We start from the raw sequence: 19493 nt of genomic DNA, 5'->3' as shown, positions 1-19493 counted from the left end.
TATATTATCTTTTCCTTCACATGTATTAATTTGTAAATTTAATAATTCTTTTTCATTGAGTGCCATAAAAAAAGCATCAGATTTGTCTTGGGAACTTGTAAAATTATACATGAGTGAATCAATTGTGGTTTTCCTACATAGCTTTTTTTTCTCAGCAATATTTATCTGTTGAAGGAATGCTTCTTCACTCCATTTCAACAATAACACAGGGATGCTGAATACCAGGCACTTGATGCAACAAGTACATGTATGTGAACTGAATGTCTTGATCTAAAAGCATGCAATCTACCTCATCTACGATGAGTATTTAGTAAAACAATCGAAACGGTCTCTATTTTCTTCTGGCTCTTAATTACAGGAAACTTTGATTTCAGACATTTCGTAAAATTTAGCCCAAAACTTGGCATCTCTTTCAGCTAATACAGCGAACAGGATATATTATCAACTTCTTTTCCCCTTAGTGCATTATAAAGTACAAACATTGCAATGATACACGACTTTCTCTCTCCTGTATTTACCTGCAGAAGTTTTCCAGAACCTTTATTATGAGAATCCACCAGGAAATACAAAGATATCAACTGTGTTTGTCTTGGCCAGCATTTATTGAAATGCTGAATCCCTTTACATATTTCAAAATTGTACCCTAGAGTATTTTTTGGATTGCTTTTCAGCAAAGCAAGTTGTGTCGGGCATGGTTTTGCAAATCAACTTGGGGTTTAGTTCATCCAGTTTTTTTTTTTTTTTTTTTTTTTTTTTTTTTTGAGGAAGCATTCTATTTCTTTCCATTCGTTTTGTCCTAAATTCTTCTTTTCAATTTCGGACATCAAGTCTACAATATTTTTATCGCAATTCTCCATGGTAGAAGTTGAGGTCTGCATTGACAATTCATGATTTTTAAAATGTTCTTTTGCTAAAGTTTGTTCTTCTTCTGTTGATAGATTAGTTGAATCATCTACGTTGTCGTAAGAAGGACTATCCTAACGCTTTTTTTCTCTTAACTTATTTCTCTCAGATAAAAAGATATTTCAACCATTCTTGTTTCATAGATTCTCTCTTTTATTTGAGTATATTTACTCACTGTTCTTAATAAGTGTTTTTCAATGCCATCCTTTTTGCTATTGCAATCTCTATACATGTTTTATTAATCTGCTCTCGTTAATTATCTTATCTTGACTCTTCCTGCTATTAAGTTCTTTTTCCTGTTTTGTCTTTTCCTATATTCTAATTTCCTCTTCCTGTTGTCTTTGGTATAATAGCTTATTATCCTGTTTTCGCTTTCTTCTTGTCTTGTCTTTTCCTCTTCTTGTCTTTTCCATCCTTCTTGTCTTTTCCTTTTTTCTTGTCTTTTCTTTTCTCTTGTCTTTTCCTTTCCTCTTCTTGTCTTTTCCTTTCCTCTTGTCGTTTCTTTTCCTCTTCTCGTCTTTCTCTTTCCTCTTCTTGTCTTTCTCTTTCCTCTTCTTGTCTTTTCGATCCTTCTTGTCTTTTCCTTTTTTCTTGTCTTTTCTTTCCTCTTGTCTTTTCCTTTCCTCTTCTTGTCTTTTTCTTTCCTCTTGTCTTTTCTTTTCCTTTTCTCGTCTTTCTCTTTTCTCTTCTTGTCTTTCTCTTTCCTCTTCTTGTCTTTTCGATCCTTCTTGTCTTTTCCTTTTTTCTTGTCTTTTCTTTCCTCTTGTCTTTTCCTTTCCTCTTCTTGTCTTTTCCTTTCCTCTTGTCTTTTCTTTTCCTCTTCTCGTCTTTCTCTTCTTGTCTTTCTCTTTCATCTTCTTGTCTTTTCCTTTCCTCTTCTTGTCTTTTCCTTTCTTCTTGTCTTTTCCTTTCTTCTTGTCTTTTCACTCTTCTTGTCTTTTCCTTTCCTCTTCTTGTCTTTTCCTTTCCATCTCTTGTCTTTTTCTTACCTCTTGTTTTTTTCTTTTCACTCTTCTTTCTCTTGTCTCTGACGTTCTCTCTCCTTCTCTGTCTCTGACGTTCTCTTTCCTTCTCTCTTTGCTGTTCTTGTTCTTGTTTGTCTTTTTCTTTCAGTGTTTTTTGTCTTTTATCCAAACATTCTGGACAAATGTAATTGTTATTCGCATCTAATGTCGACATTTCCTCATACCACCATTCACAGAATCTTTTGCCCATGTTACCTCCCCAGTACACACTAAATGGAACAATTGTCGAATAATCAACACACGACGGTCTACTGGCCCACATTCTGAGTCCTGTGTTTTTACTCCCTTTTTTTCAAAATTTCCATAAAAATATTTCGTTATCATTTAACCACTCCAAAAGCAAGAAAGATATATAGTTTGGAAAGTTTTTCTTCAAACATAAACATCATTTACTATATATAGAACAAAATCCTTAGCAGCTTGAGATTTTTTAATCAATATGCTTATCCTCAATTGAAAGACATTTTTTTCAAGGACAATAACTTCATCAAAAGGGTAGCTATAGTGATACTATCATGAAGATCCATCAAAGGATATTCTTATAAGTCTTTTTGATTCTGTTATCATTCGTCATGAAAGTAATTTTACCTCAAATATTGCTGGTTTTGGCGTAGATTTTCGTCACTTTAAGATTTATCCACATTTCACAAAACGACAAATATATTTCTGAATTTTAGTTTTTGTCTTTCACTGAATCTCAAGGAATAATTTTCCCAAACAGAAATTCCTTAGGGGTACCTGAAAAAACTTTCAAAACAGAGTAAAGACAGAATTTTAAAAAAAATGTTTCTTTTGTAGGTTAGAACTACTTCGACAAAAAAAAAATTCAACGGTGAACAAACATTGTTGTAGTCAGTTTCTTTAAAATAAATATTGAAAATGTGTATTGTCTACTATAATGATGCTAAACTACATAGGTATATGTACAAAAAGAGAGTTTTATGACAAAAAATGTAATAAATGAAACCTAAAATTTGAAGAAAATATTCCTGAAAGAGATTCTAGTGCATTTATTGAATAAATACAGTATAGTGGTTAAAAACAAAACGTTATTTACATACCTTTTCAGTTTATCATGTCTGCATGTGCTAGTCAATGCAATAATATTTCTTAGCTATACCTCTATGAATAATTTACCTGTCAGTGATCAACTTTCAGTCTAGCTGTAGTCCTGTAAGAGTTAATGAGAATTCATTTCGCTGATCAAGGTAAAAAAAAAAGGTTTCGAAAGCATTCGTAGTGTTGATTAATTGTGTTAGTGAATATTTAGGTAGAGTAGCTTAAAAATGAAAAACAAAATTTTAAAAGCTATAAAATTTTAAATAACTCGTTTACCAAAATATCTTTAATAGATGAAAAAAATGTATTCAATTCGTTAAAACAATGTGAACAAAAATATTATCAAGTTATAATAAGTTTCCTTTGTTCAGCAAATGACAATTTCAAAACAGTAATCAAATTGTGCCACACACCTTTAAAATTATCACATTTAACAAAAAAGATTTCTTATATTTTGAAAATCTGGATTTGCGTTTTATTAAAAATAAGTCATAATATGTGATATACATGTAGTTGAATACAGTTGAATACGCGCAGGTGCTAAACATAATTTATTAACTGTTTTGTAAAGATATTGCGCAATCATTCCTTACTAAAAATATTGCTAAATCTAAATCGATAACATGGAGATTTAATCTTGACTAAAGCCTAATAGAAACCTTATTTTTCAAACCACACGTTACATAATTTTATCTACTAGTAAAACACAATGGTTTTTGCTCTGAGGGCAATATTTTTTTGTACAAGTTTTTTTCCTTAAACCAGGTCTTCTCACAATTTGTGAGAATTTCAATGACAATGATTGTGCTCCTTTTAATCGATCTTTTCTATATTCCTATTAAGCAAAATTTACTCAAAAACTTCTACATGAAAAGAAGAAATCTGAACTCGATATTTAGATATATCGACTATGTTTAATCAATAGACATTAGTTATTTTAATTCATAAGTCGACTTAATATATACCAGTAAAAGATATCATAGGATCTGCTACATCTGTTTCCTATTTGGGTGTTTTACTGACTATAACCGATAATAGCCCACTAATGACTTAACTGTATGACAAACGGAATGACTTCAGCTTTTTTCATATTAACGTCCTTTAATATGAAGTAATATTCCAAAATCAACTCCATCTGGTGATTACGACTCTCGATTTTATACAAAATTACTTGCTCGGAATGCGATCAATGTTTTGACCGATGCAGGCTATTGACAAATAAATTGATGTTTCAGTAATTTCAACAAACTCGTTTAAAGTCAGCATTTCTTTGGTCGTTATTATTACCATGTAAACAAATATAACCTATTATTGGGTAGTATTTTTGCTGATGCGTTTATGTTTCTAACTAAATCTTACGCCTTTGATTTATGCTTAATTTAACTACGGAATGGTCGCCCACGTGGCGCAGTGGTTAGAGCAACTGCTCTAGAGTCGCGAAGTAAGGAGTTGATCCTTACGTCGCGGGTTCAAATCCCACTGTGGGACGTGGAGACCGGTCCTTCGGATAAGACCGTATAAACCGAGGCCCCCCGTCGCAGTAGGTGCTGGCACGAAAAAGATCCCTCACTGCTCAATGACCGTAAGTGCCGAGTAAAGGACATAATTTGCAGCTCTCCACCGGCAAGTGGTGGCGTCTCCACATGAGTGAAATATTCTCCAGAGGGACGTTAAACAAAATACAAACAAACAAAAAACTACGGAATGTTCTGTTTACCATTTATCTGATCAAGACATAGGGCTCAAAGCAGGTATAACCGGTGGACAGGGGATGCTTACTCCCCCTTGGTACTGATCCTACCTTTGGAATTTCTGGGGTTCCGTGTTTTATGCCCTATTTGCATTGTTTGAAGATTTTTTTAAGATCGATTACTGTTAATTTATCTTTACCTTTTTTTTTCATTTTTTCAAATACACACGCATAACCTATTGTTAGGTTGTATTGTATTTGACATATTTCACACCAATTTTCAGGTTATTGTTTTAAACTATATAGATGTATGACTTCGGATTACTCCATCTTCCTGATCAATACATGGGGTTCACGGCAGTTGTGACAAGTCCACCGGGTATGCTTACTACTCTACTCTTAGGTGCTTGATCCCCCAGTTAATTTTTTAGTTTCTTTGTCTATGAGACTGATCACTATTCATAATCTTAACCTTTTAAAAATCTTGTAAACGTTTAACTTTCAGCGAGACATTAACATTTATCTGGATTAATTTATCATTACATCTAACAGCACCTGTAATGATTTTAATATTGCATTTTAAAAACATGTTTTACCATAGATATAAATAGAAATTAGGGTTTTATTCTGTGGTGGTAGCTTTGAATATTTGACTTTTAATCAATTTTATGTCTTCTCTGTCATTTCTATTCATTGAAATTACAAAACACATCTTGAAGGAATGTAGGCATTTGGAAAGTGTAGAATTTTTCCTTTTTTAATGACAGTTTATGTTTCAGATCGATTTTCGTTTCCTTAAGGTGATTTGTTACGCTTTTGTTTAGTTTACAAGATTTATCATCATGTCTTTTAATGCATGACACTTATGACTTTCAAAAAATCATAATTTTTTATTATGAATAATGCACCAGTACATGTAGTACTTATTTGAAAATTTCAGTCAAGTCTATAGTGCATAAGAGTTAGAAAACTGATAACTGCAACGAATGGGATTTTTTAGCTCAATACTGTCTCATTTCCACTTATTTCAAGTTCAACAAATTTCCCAAAAATTGTAAATATCAAATTACTTTCCGTAAATTGCCTTATATACCTGTAATTATGAAAGAAAAACGTTAGCCTACATGTGAAAATATACATTACTTTAAAATAATATCAAACTAAGACTGAAGAGTTCTTAGAGAGCGCAGTCAAATCTTCAAAACAGTTTCTATCCTGTGATAATCTTGCTTCGAAAGATTGCTATACCTAGCCATTTTTAAAATGTCAGAGCACAAGGAGCTATCATCTTCATATGTATAGGCTCACAAGTATTTTCGTGAAATATTTTTAACATGAAATTAACTTTTAGTAGATGCCAAAGATATGAATTGCTATTACAAAAAAGACTCACCATCAAAGTAACTCGTTAGGTTCTTTTACATAATTCCGGGGAATGATTACTGTGCAGACCAATGGAGTTGTCATCACTGTCTGGTAATATGCCTTCAACTTCAAGAAGATCGTCATTCTTTTATCAAAAACTAATTACTGATTTGCTTTTGAAAGAATGTGGGTCTATGAGCCTTATCTACCGTCGCAGACTTCGTTAGTAACGAATTGTAACCAATTGTAAATTGCCAATATAGAATGCTACGTATTAGACTTGGTTTACTTTGACTGTGCAAGTGAATCTGCAATAAATTGATGTGATCTGGTTGGTTTTGGCTGCACAGAATACACAGAAAATGCCTTTAGAAAAGTAGCCCTAAAACAAGATACATAATCCAATATCTAGATATGATGAATTGTGTAATATCTACAAAAGGGATCTGTTATCTTTTAATAACTAGCATTACAACAATCACCCGTTGGTAAACATTGTAATCGTACATCTTAATTAGAAAAAAAGATAAATATTTGAAAAAAAAACCTGCTGGTTAAATAATGTATTGTACCCTGTCCAAGTACCATTTAACGTAAACTTAAGGTTTCTCTGGCTTTAAGTGCTTTTTTGGTATAACAATCTTTCGGCAATCACACAGTTTCTCGTTGTGTTAAAGGAGAACGTCGTTTCAGCATCTTGAAAATGTAGAATGCAGCAAAACCATAACTACATGTACAACAAGTTCAGACAATTATTGTATATACAAGTAGACACATTTACTACATCATACATATATTATCTCCCAAAATATGTATAGCAGACCTAATCTGAAGTTAAATCACATAAAGTATCTGCATTATACACTTGTATGGTACCAACAACACCCTAAAAGTAATAAATCAATAATACATTGAATACATGAAAAGACAATATACTACATAGATATGCTGTTACGATTAGCAGACTTGATCAAAACTTCTATCATTATCTAATCACCATGGGTGCTGCTGAGTAACTCATGATATCAACCACTACAACAAAGTTTGACTTACTGCTAGCCAACATTAATTATTCATACATAACGATGTGTACAACGTTTCAGCAGGTGTTACCGATATTATATGAACAATTCCAATCTAATTAAAGAATTACATAAACGTTTCCCAAACAAGTAGCAGATATATTCTGAACTACTGTCTTGAGGAACTAGTATCTATGCACCGAGGCTTTTACGATCATAAAAAAAAATTTAAGTGGGGAAGATAAACCAACTACCAGAAACTAGGTGCAATAAGACACCATAAGTCCATGTACTACCATAACTTAAGAGCTAATCCACTGACATAGAAAACGCTGGTGTACGTATGTAGCGTTTTACAAAATCTGATTTCGAACACTCGATATTTTGAGTCACATTCTCTGAAAATCCTAGATTTGAAGCATAAGTAGCAGCGCCTATTCTGAAACTATGACCCTTGTATAATGCAGGATCTAAGCCAATAAATTGAATGATTTGACGTAACCATCAACAAATTGAAAAAGAGGTCCATCATTATGTTGAAACAATTTCAAATAGGTAAAGAGAGCCCGAACTGGACAGTTTGCAGGTATATATCAACAACTTCTAAAGTTATAACCATAGGTTTTCCCTGCTTAATCGTTTAAAACTGGTGCAAAGCTAACTGAACTTGTTAGAGCTTATTTCCTGATACTTCAAAATGAACATTGTAGAACCTCACTTGTGCTTATTTAAGAAATAAGGTATCATTTTTAAACATCTATCGGGATATAAATACGGGTTGGTCACGAGATCAAATTCCATAAAGCCCGAAGGGCTTTATAGTAAATTTTGATCTCGTACCAATCCGTATTTATATCCCGATATATGTTTTAAAATGACACCTTATTACTTATATTTACATTTGTGACTTATTCATATTATATATTAGCCTGATTATAACCTTTAACTTTTTTTCAAACTCAACGGCACAAGTTTGATCTGTTGATTGCGCGTCGACCCTTTATGACGTCACTGAGAAATTACGTCGAACGTTTATGACGCGAGGAACCCGTGTTTATTCAGATACAGATACGCGTTGTTTTAATAGTGTTATATAAAAGAAAACATTTGCAAATGTAAATATTTTCTATTGACAACCAATTCCCCTTGCCGAAAAAATCCATATAAGGCAACCAAAAAGAATGCTTTAATTAATACTTGCTGATCTGAGCTATTCACTACATTTGGAAGAGCAATCCACATTCACATTTCAGATTACTAGTATTTAAAAGTTTATGGAATCTTCATCCACTTTTAATTGTACTTTAAAAATGCCCGATAACGACCGCGACTATTCGAATTTATGGAAGTTAGCCTTTGCTCAGTCTCAGATCAGTCTAATAACACATTTTTTGCAATGGGAGAAATTCATCAAAATTATTAATATATTTTTATTCTATAAATGATATATCGATATCTGTCCCAGAAAACGACAAGGTTTCTATGCTTTAATCATCGATTGTGAATAATCGCTGTCTTAATCGGAGTTCACTTTTCCAGAATTTGCGAACGTGTAGAGAATACTGAAGCCAAAAGGTATCTAGAAGGTAAATAAATAACTCGTTAAAACTAAATGATTATCTCATTATATCGAGTTAGCATCTCGCTACAAACAGTAAGTATCTCGTTATAACAAGATTTTATTTTGTTTTGTTATACATGTAACGAAATAGTATCCCATAAATAACGAGGTAACATGCCTGATAAGAAGAAGAAAATCTTTGCCTATCTCTAAAGATATCAGAGGATTTTGCATATCTCATATCTTATACCTTGGATTAAAGCATATAAACAAAAAAAGATTGAATAAGAATAGGGCAGATAAAAAGGAATAAGTAAAAGAAAATACTACAAGTATACAGTCTAGATAGAACTAAATTACATCGACCAACAAACATAACTGTAAAAGAGAGTCCATGGTAAAGAAAAAAAAGAGGCGACATCAGTAAACTTTGGTATTTTGTTATGACTTAAATACTCTTAAAGACGTATGATTTAGAAGAGTCATACTTTATTTTTAAAAACTTAGCTGTAGAGTGCATCCATTCTGAATGTTGTAGTCATAAAGAGTACAGTCATTTTTCAGTATTTTCCCCATGAACATCAGTCGCTGTTTTTTAGGGGGAAATCTTTCAAGATCTTCGATTTTTTCTTTGACATTTACGATAGTGTCTGAGAGTTGAACTTCAAGAGATATTGTTTTACTGTATAGTTTGACAAAAATATGTATTTTTTTTTCAAACGAAAAATTAAGCGAATAGAAGACCCCTCTCCAATGCTGTACGCATCAAGTGAGTGGTCATCAGACAGCGGCTTTCCTTCAAAAACTAGTTTCTGATGGTCTACAGGAATTCCTTGTTGTTCCTGAATTCTGGCCTTGAAAATCTCAATGGTATCTGAGGGATTTACCTCAAGTGCAATGGTTGCTTCGGATGGAGTCTTGACAAATAGTTGCATCCTTCTATTTAAATGGAGACCCAAGTGAAGGGCCGACCCATTCTGAATGTTGTAGTCGTACAGCGTGCAAGTATTTTTCAGTGGTTTCCCTAAAAATGTCAATACTTGATAAGCTGGAGGAATTCCTTCTTTATCTTGAATTTTCGCTTTAACTTTTTCAATGGTGTCTGTCAGTTGAACTTCAAGAGTGATTGCTCTTCCTGTTAGTGACGTGACAGATATGTGTAGTTTTTCCTTCAAACGAAGAACCAAGCAAATAGAAGACCCCTGTTCAATGCCGTACTCATTAAGTGAGTGGTCATCAGACAGCGGCTTTCCTTCATATATCAGTTTCTGATGGTCTACAGGAATTCCTTGTTGTTCCTGAATTCTAGCCTTGACACTCTCAATGGTATCTGAGGGATTTACCTCAAGTGCAATGGTTGCTTCGGATGGGGTCTTGACAAATAGTTGCATCTTTCTATTCAAACGCAGAACCAAGTAAAGAGCCGACCCATCCAGAATGTTGTAGTCGTACAGGGTGCAAGTGTTTTTCAGTGTTTTTCCTAAAAATGTCAATACTTGATAATCTTGAGAGATTCCTTCTTTGTCTTCAATCTTGGCTTTAACATTTTCAATGGTGTCTGTCAGTTGAACCTCAAGAGTGATTGCTCTTCCTGTTAGCGGCGTGATAGATATGTATATTCTTTCTCTCAAATGAGCAATCAAGCAAAGGTGGGACCCCTTCTGAATGTCACAGTCATAAAGTGAGCAGTCATCATTTAGTGTTTTTTCCTTAAAGATCAATTTTTGTTCGTCTTCGGGCATTCCCAATTTGTCTTTAATTTGGGCATTGACACTTTTGATGGTATCTGAAGACTCAACTTCAAGTGCAATGGTTTCCTCTGAGGGAGTTAGGACAAATATCCGCATCTTTTCTTTCATACACATAATCAAGTGAAGAGTTGATTCTGATTGAATATTGTATTGGAAAAGGGTATGACTATCTTTAAGCTTTTCTTTGTCAAATATCAGTCTCTGTTGATCAGGGGAGCAACCATCCTTCCGCTTAATTTTTCTTTTCACATTTTTAATGGTGTCCGATGGCGCAGCCTCAATAGTAATTGTCTTTCCGGTTAATGTCTTCACATATATCTTCATGATTCTAAAATAGAGGAAATGCCTCATAACCGTTATGACCATGAACACAACTCATATAAGGTCTGAATTAAGGTAAAAGAATATGCTTAACTTTTTAAATCGTCGATCTTTGTTTCTACTTTTCAAATGAGGAATTTGAATGACAAACTATATGTTTTAGAATTTACTTTCACTTTTTTAACTTTCGCTGAACAGATAAATTAAAAAGTATACGTAGTTATAAAACCTTTGCTTCCATGCCGATCCATTAAGAACGAATAATTTGAGGATATCACTACAGTACAAGGACCTTTTTTCTGTCAATGCTTAAACCCTTCGGTAGCAGGTTAAAAATTTTATGTGTTCAAAATAATTTTTATATATGACGAAAGGAAACGTTTAAAAGTACTTAATGATTGTATTTCATACCTAGAATTAAGAATTGCTATTTCTAGAATTGTTGTATATTTCAACTCAAGAATGATACAGACGTCGAGTCTTATTTAAAAATGGAGATTTTATTTCTAAAATTTTTCACAGACTGGATATTATTATTTTCAAAAAATTCATGTGCATTAACAATCTTGTAATTCCACATTACTTTCATTGGTTTTAGTGATTAAATTTTAATGAACAATTGATGAAGTTTTACGATAAATATTTTGTAGATATACTTGTATATTACAAAAATTATTCTGAAGTTTTGATTTTAAAATTAGGCCCCAGAGGCCTCTGTCCATCCAGGCTTATTATTGCTTATTTGGAAGCATAAAACTCTGTTTCTTATGAAAAATTGACATTAGATTTTTATTGACCCTAGGTCTCAGAATAGGGCACAATATATCACTTGGATGTCTTGAGACCAAGACTAATCTAAGGGGTTCTTCATTCTTTCCCAAAGTATTAGCTCAATTCAGTGCAAAGGATTTTTTAATCTACTGTCCAAAAAATTCTTTCCATATTTGTCAGGTTCTGTTTGCAATGTGTCTTTCAATAATTAACAATTTTCAATTGCCTATGAGTACATGACATATTAGTCATGTATTTATTGGCAATTGAAAATTGTTAATTGCTCGTAGTGAAAGACGATTGCATAAATCCACATCTACCTGAATGGGATCATCAATGACCAGACTACCCTCTTGTTTATAATGGTGCGATAAGAAAAGCAAAATTGTTGAATTCATCCGACAATAATTTAATTATTTAATTATGTTGCACGCCATTTGATTGGATAGAAAAAATCGTTTATATTGTATAACCAGCGTTGCCTACGTCACAATGACTGACGTCAAAATTGTATCTATCCGCTTGACATTACATTTAAAATCTGAATAATTTTAAGGCCTTTTTTGAAAGAAAATTGCCTAATTTTTCACACTTAATGGTAGAAAATTAAATTATAAGGAATAAATTTAATAGCTACCCTAGTTATACTTGTATAATCTGGGTTGGAACAGTTAACCCTTTTTTATAAACCGCTTAGCTGTTTATAAAGCATAAACTGTCCCACCGAGGATATACAGTACAACTTGGGTAGTCATTAAATTCATTCCTTAAATGTACGCACATCCACCAGTCTTAGGTGACCAATAATTACTAATGCCCCCAAAACAAGCTTTATATCTCTGTACTGTCATTTTTTATGATTTTAAAAACATTTTTTATCTCAGAACTTTTCAACAATGGTACTCACCATTCATGGAGTAATCAGAAATAAGGTGATTCTGTTTTGCTGACGATATGCTTTGTCTTCAATTTCTATAGTCGTCCCCTTTTGTACGTATTGTAGTTTTAAATGTAGCTTATGGGTGTCTGTGCCATCTTTCCCAATTAAAATAAAAAAAAATGTTAATTATTCCTAAAAAAAATATTTCTCTCTGTGATCATAATTACCTTGCTCATCGAATAAGAAGATACATCTGTATCGTCTCACTCTGAATTTAGAGTGAAATTGGATTGGAATCATTGCTTTCACTGAAATATATCACTATATTCTGACTGAATTGCCTGAAATTTTTTCTCTTAAGTTTTTTTTTTTTTTTACACATATGTGACACACTAATATACCTTTTTTAAAATATGCATTTAGACTTGTAAAATTGCATTTAAGAGTCCAAGCCCATATGCAAAGCCTGATGTTTCAATCAGAGGATAACCAAAAACAGAGATGTACGAGGGTTATTTAAAGAATACGTAGAATATGTCGCTCCTCGACATATAATATATTACATGTACAGTTTTTTCTTTGAGTGGGACTGTACCTCTCCGTCAATTACTTTTTTTTTTCAGATAGCTACAGTTCTGCAGCTATACTTACATATACAGGTAACTTACTGATTTAGTTGCTTGCTTATGCTGATCCTATGTTGACATCATTAGGTCACTGCTACCAAGAGAAGCACTGATGCTCTTAATCCTGTAGCAAGTACATGTATATACATTCAGTAAAGTAATATAAGCAATTGAATTCTAATATACGATTGGTCGTCTATATTTTATAGAATTTATCGTTTAATATCAAAAATATACCGTATATATGTGTTGAAATAGAATATTCCTTCCGATAGTTTGGATATTCAAGTGTTGCTGACAAACAACGAGTTGATGTAAGCTTAACCCTTTGATCGCAGGAAACATTTTTTTTTTGCACCAACTAAAACATTTTCTCCGCTAACTCTTGTTCTGGTGTGAAATATACAGTCTGGATCACTGTTTGCGTTAACAATTCACTCTGACATAAATATAAGCATGTCACCGCCTACTGAAAGTCCAAACTTTCGATAGATTTATAATAACTTACACCTCAGAAAATAGCTTTGACCGAATATGCTGATGTACATTGCTGGCTGTTTGCTGGCTGGTATATATACTAACGCTGATACATGTTTTAGTCATTCTGTATTTGATTTTCCGTAATTTTTTAGCATGAAAATGGTCCCCGTAATATATGTACATTGTACATTGAATAAAATCAGTAAGTCCATGTCTTTCTGCGGATCTTTGATTCGAATTGTATACAGGATTTATTTGATCGCGACCACTGCTTCAGTTTACAGTACGTGCAGTACTTTAATTTCTTATTGATTCAATTTTTGTTTGGATTATTTTTTTTTGATGGAAAACTACTCTGCAGATCTATTCTGACTTTATTTTGAATGGGTAGAATAAATAAATTTGATTTTTGCATGTCAGAATATTAAAGATAGACATTCTGTAACATGCTGATTTCTTCCATTTGTTTATCTTCGTAAAGTCTATTTTACCTATAAGTTCACGCAAAAATACTTTAACCTTGAAGTTTTTGACAATCAGTAAGAGACTATTAACCTTACATGTATGATATCCTTAATTCTATCGCCTACTTTTAACATTAGGCAAAACACGATAAAAGTATTTTACCTTGTTATTTTTCTTTTTTGTACATCCTTGGATTTCCTAATCGATCCTTGTTTCGTTTTGTTTCAAGGGACATACGGGGCATTTTGTTAATATATGCGGTTTTTGATTGAATGGCTCTGGTTTTCTTTTCTTTCAAGTCAAAAGAAATGTTAATGAAGTACATCACGTTTAAATCTAAATAAAGACTATTATTTTATTGACTACAGTTTATTGTTTCCTATTGGGGGGTGGAAAGGGGGGTCTTAGTGAGTCAGTACTCGAACAGGTTGGGAGCACTCTATACAAACTTATCATGCATAAAAGTGCAGAAAACTCATAAATACAGAGTTGATAAATTCATTTAAGACAATGACAAATTGATAATGATACAAATATGAGACTCAAAGTTACTTTGTTGATGATCTTTAACACATTAAGTGGCCTTACCAAACGTACTACTGTAAGAAGATTTGCAATGTGGCATATATGGCGGTTCTACATGTATCAGGTGCCCCGCCCCATGATACGTAAACATCTGGAATCGTTGTGTGTGCTCTTTCGGTACAAGTTCCACAAATCTCTCGGTAAGTTTGGGATTTAGAATATGGTCATCTTCTCCCACAGTGCACAGTACAGAGAGAGGACTAGTCCATACATGGGGTGATAAAATTCTAGAAGCTGATTGGTTTTCTTTATACACTCCAGGTAAAATAACGAATAGACAGATCCTAAATATTATTACGAAAATAGCATGGGTCTAAGATTTTTTATCACCTTGATGTAGAAATCGTAAAAAAAAATGTAAAGTAAAATGTAAAAAAAAAAAAAAATTGAGAAAATGCACGTGAAAATATTTAATTGATCTACTCTGTACATTCTGTATCATCCTAGCTGTATTTCATTGGCACGTGAGAGTAGAAGGCAACACCGTTCACACTGGCTATTGCTTTGACCTACATGGTTTAAAACACGCATATAAATTACGCATGAATTGACATAAATAGAAAATCTGAAGAATATTTCTTGTCCCAGCATATTTTAATTATTACAACATATCTCTTTAATTGGATATAAACATTACATGAATAGGATGGAAACAGAATAGAAGTTTGGAAAACATATTCATTCTTTTTAACCCCAAAGTGTCATACCTTAGTGTAATGTCGAGCCATTTCTACTTCGCGCCTTTTGACAGTGCTACCGGTAATTTATTTCATCACTTTATATTCCTCTAAATTGTCGGGAATACAATAAAAAGATTTTAACTTCTCTTATCTTTAAACATCATAAAAGCAATGGATCTGTAGCTCGCTGGTCTGAAATAAAGGAGAAAGGACAAGAGGGGTACAGTACCACCCATTGACAAAAATGCTGCTCTCTTTATTTCTAGCTATCTGGATCTGAAAATGAGAAATAGAAAATTTTGCTGCCTATTTATACTGTCAGTTTAGGAGGCCAGATCGACGTTCTTCGTGCACGACTTGTTCAAAAAAATCTTGGTGAAAGAAAGACATTAAAAGGTGGAAATAACAAACCGTGATCGATTTTATAAATCCAGTACAGAATACAAATCGAGAACATGGGAAAAGCACAGAAAACACCAGAGGTACATGTAGGACCAGATGTCATACAGAAGTAAGCATCCCTTTTTAAACAGTCACTACTCTGTGAGCTCTCTGTATTGATCGGGTAAAAGGAGTAAATCGTTGTTGAAGGTGCAGTTTCAATACAGTGGCTCAATAATTCCAGTCAAAATTTGATTCAACGAAGGGTTTTATTTGCCAACAATGTCATGTCGACCGTAGAATTTGCGAAAAGTTGATTTTAAACAGGATAATTGAAAGCACTTTAGCATCAACTTATTATTCAGTATCCTGCATCGCTTTCAAACATTTTACTTAGAACAAGTTCCTTCGTACATAATCATGATCATTTGGGAGACATGAACAACTTATGCAGGTGACAGCGGAATATTACTACATAAATAGGGAGAGTTAATGGAGAAGCTGAATTCATTTCGTTTATCATAAACTTTACCTGTACGTTTGCCATCAACGCCTTAAATTCTTACTATAAAATAATCAAATGTGACATCAGAAATTTTAGGTAAATGTTCATAAGCAATGAAGGCCAAAGAGAGTACACATAATCCCTTAGATATCAACAGAGCTCACCTGTGTTCAAAAACGCTTTCTCCGCTTCAGAACAGGTCAATTCCACCGGGAAACGGTCCGGATCCTGCAATGTTTTACTAGTATGCAATTCAGTGTTTCTTCCTCAGGAAAATTCTTAAATAAATAAATCAAATTTAAGACTTTAAAGAAGCTGTGGACAATACAGGAAAAAATCAAAGAAGAAGGTATGGTTTTAGCTTTATTGTGCCCTAAAATTTAATGTTTTCAAAAAGTTTTGAAACTGGCTTAAATATTAGTTGAGTATATGACTGTAATAAATCAGGAAAGAATATAGCATGATGGAGTACCATTCTTGATATATGACGTCATTAATTTGATGCATTTCTCTATTTTAAACAGAAAAAGCCTCAAAATGACCCATTTCAAGGGTTATTTTCCTAAAGAAAATAGTGTCCACAGCCGTCGCCCACGTTATTTTTTAGATATGTTGTGTAAAATTCTTTGAAAAATCACATATCTCAAAATCTTTGTGGGCGATGCCTGTGGACAATATTATCTGAAAGAAAATTCCATTGAAAATTGATGTCTTCTGCAACTTTTTAAGAAAATACGGGAAAATGCACAAGTTTATGACGTCACAATTAGCATTTGGAAGGTCATGTGAGAAAAAAGATTTGTATGATCTTTCTGCATGGAATTTCATTAATTCAAAAAGCATGCGTTTTAATTTTTTAAATCACTTTTATTTTTAAGAAAAACACAGGGCAAGATTTGTATTGAAACCGTACCTTGTTCTTACTTTCGAATAAACATCATTCCTCCCTTAAAAAATTAGAAAGACCATGTTTTTCAGCCATTGCGAGGGCTTATAAAATAAAAAACAATAATATAAACGCATGTTATTACTGAAGGAGTGAAAAGCACACCCCTTATATTTCCTTTCCTAAGTTTTTCTCTTCGAAAATTCTTGTGCTTGTACCATCTTTCGATGAAAACTTTCGATATGGCTAAGGGTTTAGTGGGCGGATCAAAGAGTTCTTCCCAGGAGAGGTGTCCTTCAAACACAGCAAGTGTCACAACAATAAGCGAGGTCAAGTTCCTCTTTAATGGTCTCATACGTTGCCTCTGGTGAGGTTCCGGCTTCATATTACAGAATAGTCTCATTGGTTCTACACCTTAGAAAATACGTGTATGCAGTGGTTTAATAATTAAATTAAGAACGATTGGAGAGACGATGGGAACAGGCATATTGGAGGTCTATGATTTTATCCCCGACATACAAGATCATTTTGACGTTCTATTAATTTAATTTGTCTAGTGTTTCATTTGAATGTGTGTTTTATAACACTTTGCAATACGCACTATAATAGTATTTTATATAATAAAAAAAAATTACTTAGTACATGCGTATATGAAAAAAAAGAAATATTTTTCCCACTAGTATATTTTTATTCAGATAAAATTCTGATAGCGTCAGGCATTATGAACCATCCTATAATCAGCTTTTTGCTTACCAGTATATGTTCATCGTATACAGATACCTGTCTCCCTACCATCACAGGACCAACCTATGTGTAGGTAAAGCATCCATAGGAACAGAATCTCAGGCCTTCCTCCTGAAATGAGGATTGAATAGTAACAGGTTTATTTTAGGGTAGATCTTCCACTTGAATATGAACTCTTTCATCAACTAGAGCCTCCTTTCGGTTCAGTTTTTTTTTTACCTCGGACATTGTTACCGCTACATGTATACACGACTAAATATGTTCAATTTTGTATACATGTCTATGATTAAGCTTAAAACAGCGTGCATCTGCAAAGTGCATCTACAGATATGTTTTTATTTTAATCATTCAAAATATGTCCCACTTTGTGTAAAAGATCATGTGTGGATATAGTATAGCTCTCAAGTCACTAACACTTACAAGTACAATTTGTGCATTTTAATCTATTTCTGTAAAATAACATATCTTTGGAAAGCCAAATATTTCTGTTTACAGGAAAACTGGTTCATGGGGCATTTGATTTTGTGGATGAAGAAGTGTTTTTTTATATATTTTAAATTTCACATTTCGTGGAGGATATGAATTCGTGGGTCTCATTTTAGTTAAAAAAAAAAAAAAACAACGAATATTAAACCCCATGAAAATGAAAAATAAATATTTCACAATATTTTGTAAAATAAAGTCTTATGATTTTCTTGAAATTATTGTATTTGATTATAGATCAGAGTCTAAAATAATTTGCTCGAATTCTGAGACGCATCTCTAGGGCTAATTATAAATATCAAGATGGAATTTGAAGTCAACATTTCGTAAATAAATTCTTGCATGGACGGATGAATCTTTGTTCCAAAAAGTAAGGAATTTCTTCGGTCGCAAAAAAAATCATTAGTTTGGTATCTGTTAAGTTAAAAACAATAGCAACCAAAGCATTTCTTTAAAAAACATTTCTTCAGGCAAAATTTAAGTTAAGTCACAAACAAATTTTGAGCATATTTTCATATATATTTGAGAAAATTTTTAGGGGAGGGGGTTATGAGAAGATATTTATTAGGTTATGCATATTGTTAATTTTTCGATAACTTGTTTTCCCTAGATCTATACTGTATAACCTGTATTTTTACAAGCTGCTTATTTGAATGACTGTTTTTATAAATCAGAAAAAAATAACACTTATAAAAACACAAACGTTAAAAATTAACTGCGTTGAAAAAATTGAGATTTTTGGCTTTCTAAACACACCAATCTTACACATACTTTTCAGCATACCGACTTACTTTTGGTAAAAAAAAAATTGCCATAATCCTTTTCGCCTAGCACGTTTTTTTTACATTATGAGAGATTGATTGATTGTTTATTGTTTAACGTCCCTCTCGAGAATTTTTCACTCATATGGAGACGCCATCACTTGCCGGAAGAGAGCTACAAATTCTGACCTATACTCGGCACCTACGGCCATTGAGCAGTGAGGGATCTTTTTCGTGCCAGCACCTACTCCGACACGGGACCTCAGTTTATACGGTCTCATCCGAAGGACCGGTCTCCACGTCCTAAAGTGGGAGTCGAACCCGCGGCTTAAGGACGTTCGATCCTGAGCTTTTGAGCAGATTTTGGTCTGGAGGTTTATTTCTAAAATTCTGCATTATTTTTAAGTTCTAACATTAAATCTGGATTCTACAATGCAAATTATACTATATCCAATGAAAAAACCGCGATTAAATTCCATTCAAACAGGATTAAGCCAGGAACTATATTTTGTGGCGGAAGATTTTTTAGAAGAAAATGATCATTTTTTC

At 33.1% G+C, this 19493-nt stretch overlaps 1 pseudogene; it reads right to left on the bottom strand.

The window, feature by feature from the left end:
- Nucleotides 1-1260: 1260 nt before the first annotated feature.
- LOC133178111 (golgin subfamily A member 6-like protein 26) lies at nucleotides 1261-10700 on the bottom strand (annotated as a pseudogene).
- Nucleotides 10701-19493: the final 8793 nt, after the last annotated feature.

The sequence above is a fragment of the Saccostrea echinata genome, unplaced genomic scaffold (genome assembly GCF_033153115.1).
Source record: "Saccostrea echinata isolate AGI-Se365-2 ecotype Australia unplaced genomic scaffold, CSIRO_AGI_Sech_v1 ptg000002l, whole genome shotgun sequence".
NCBI lineage: Eukaryota > Metazoa > Mollusca > Bivalvia > Ostreida > Ostreidae > Saccostrea > Saccostrea echinata.
The sequence above is the reverse complement of the archived record's forward strand: the minus strand, read 5'-3'. Positions and strand labels throughout refer to the sequence as shown.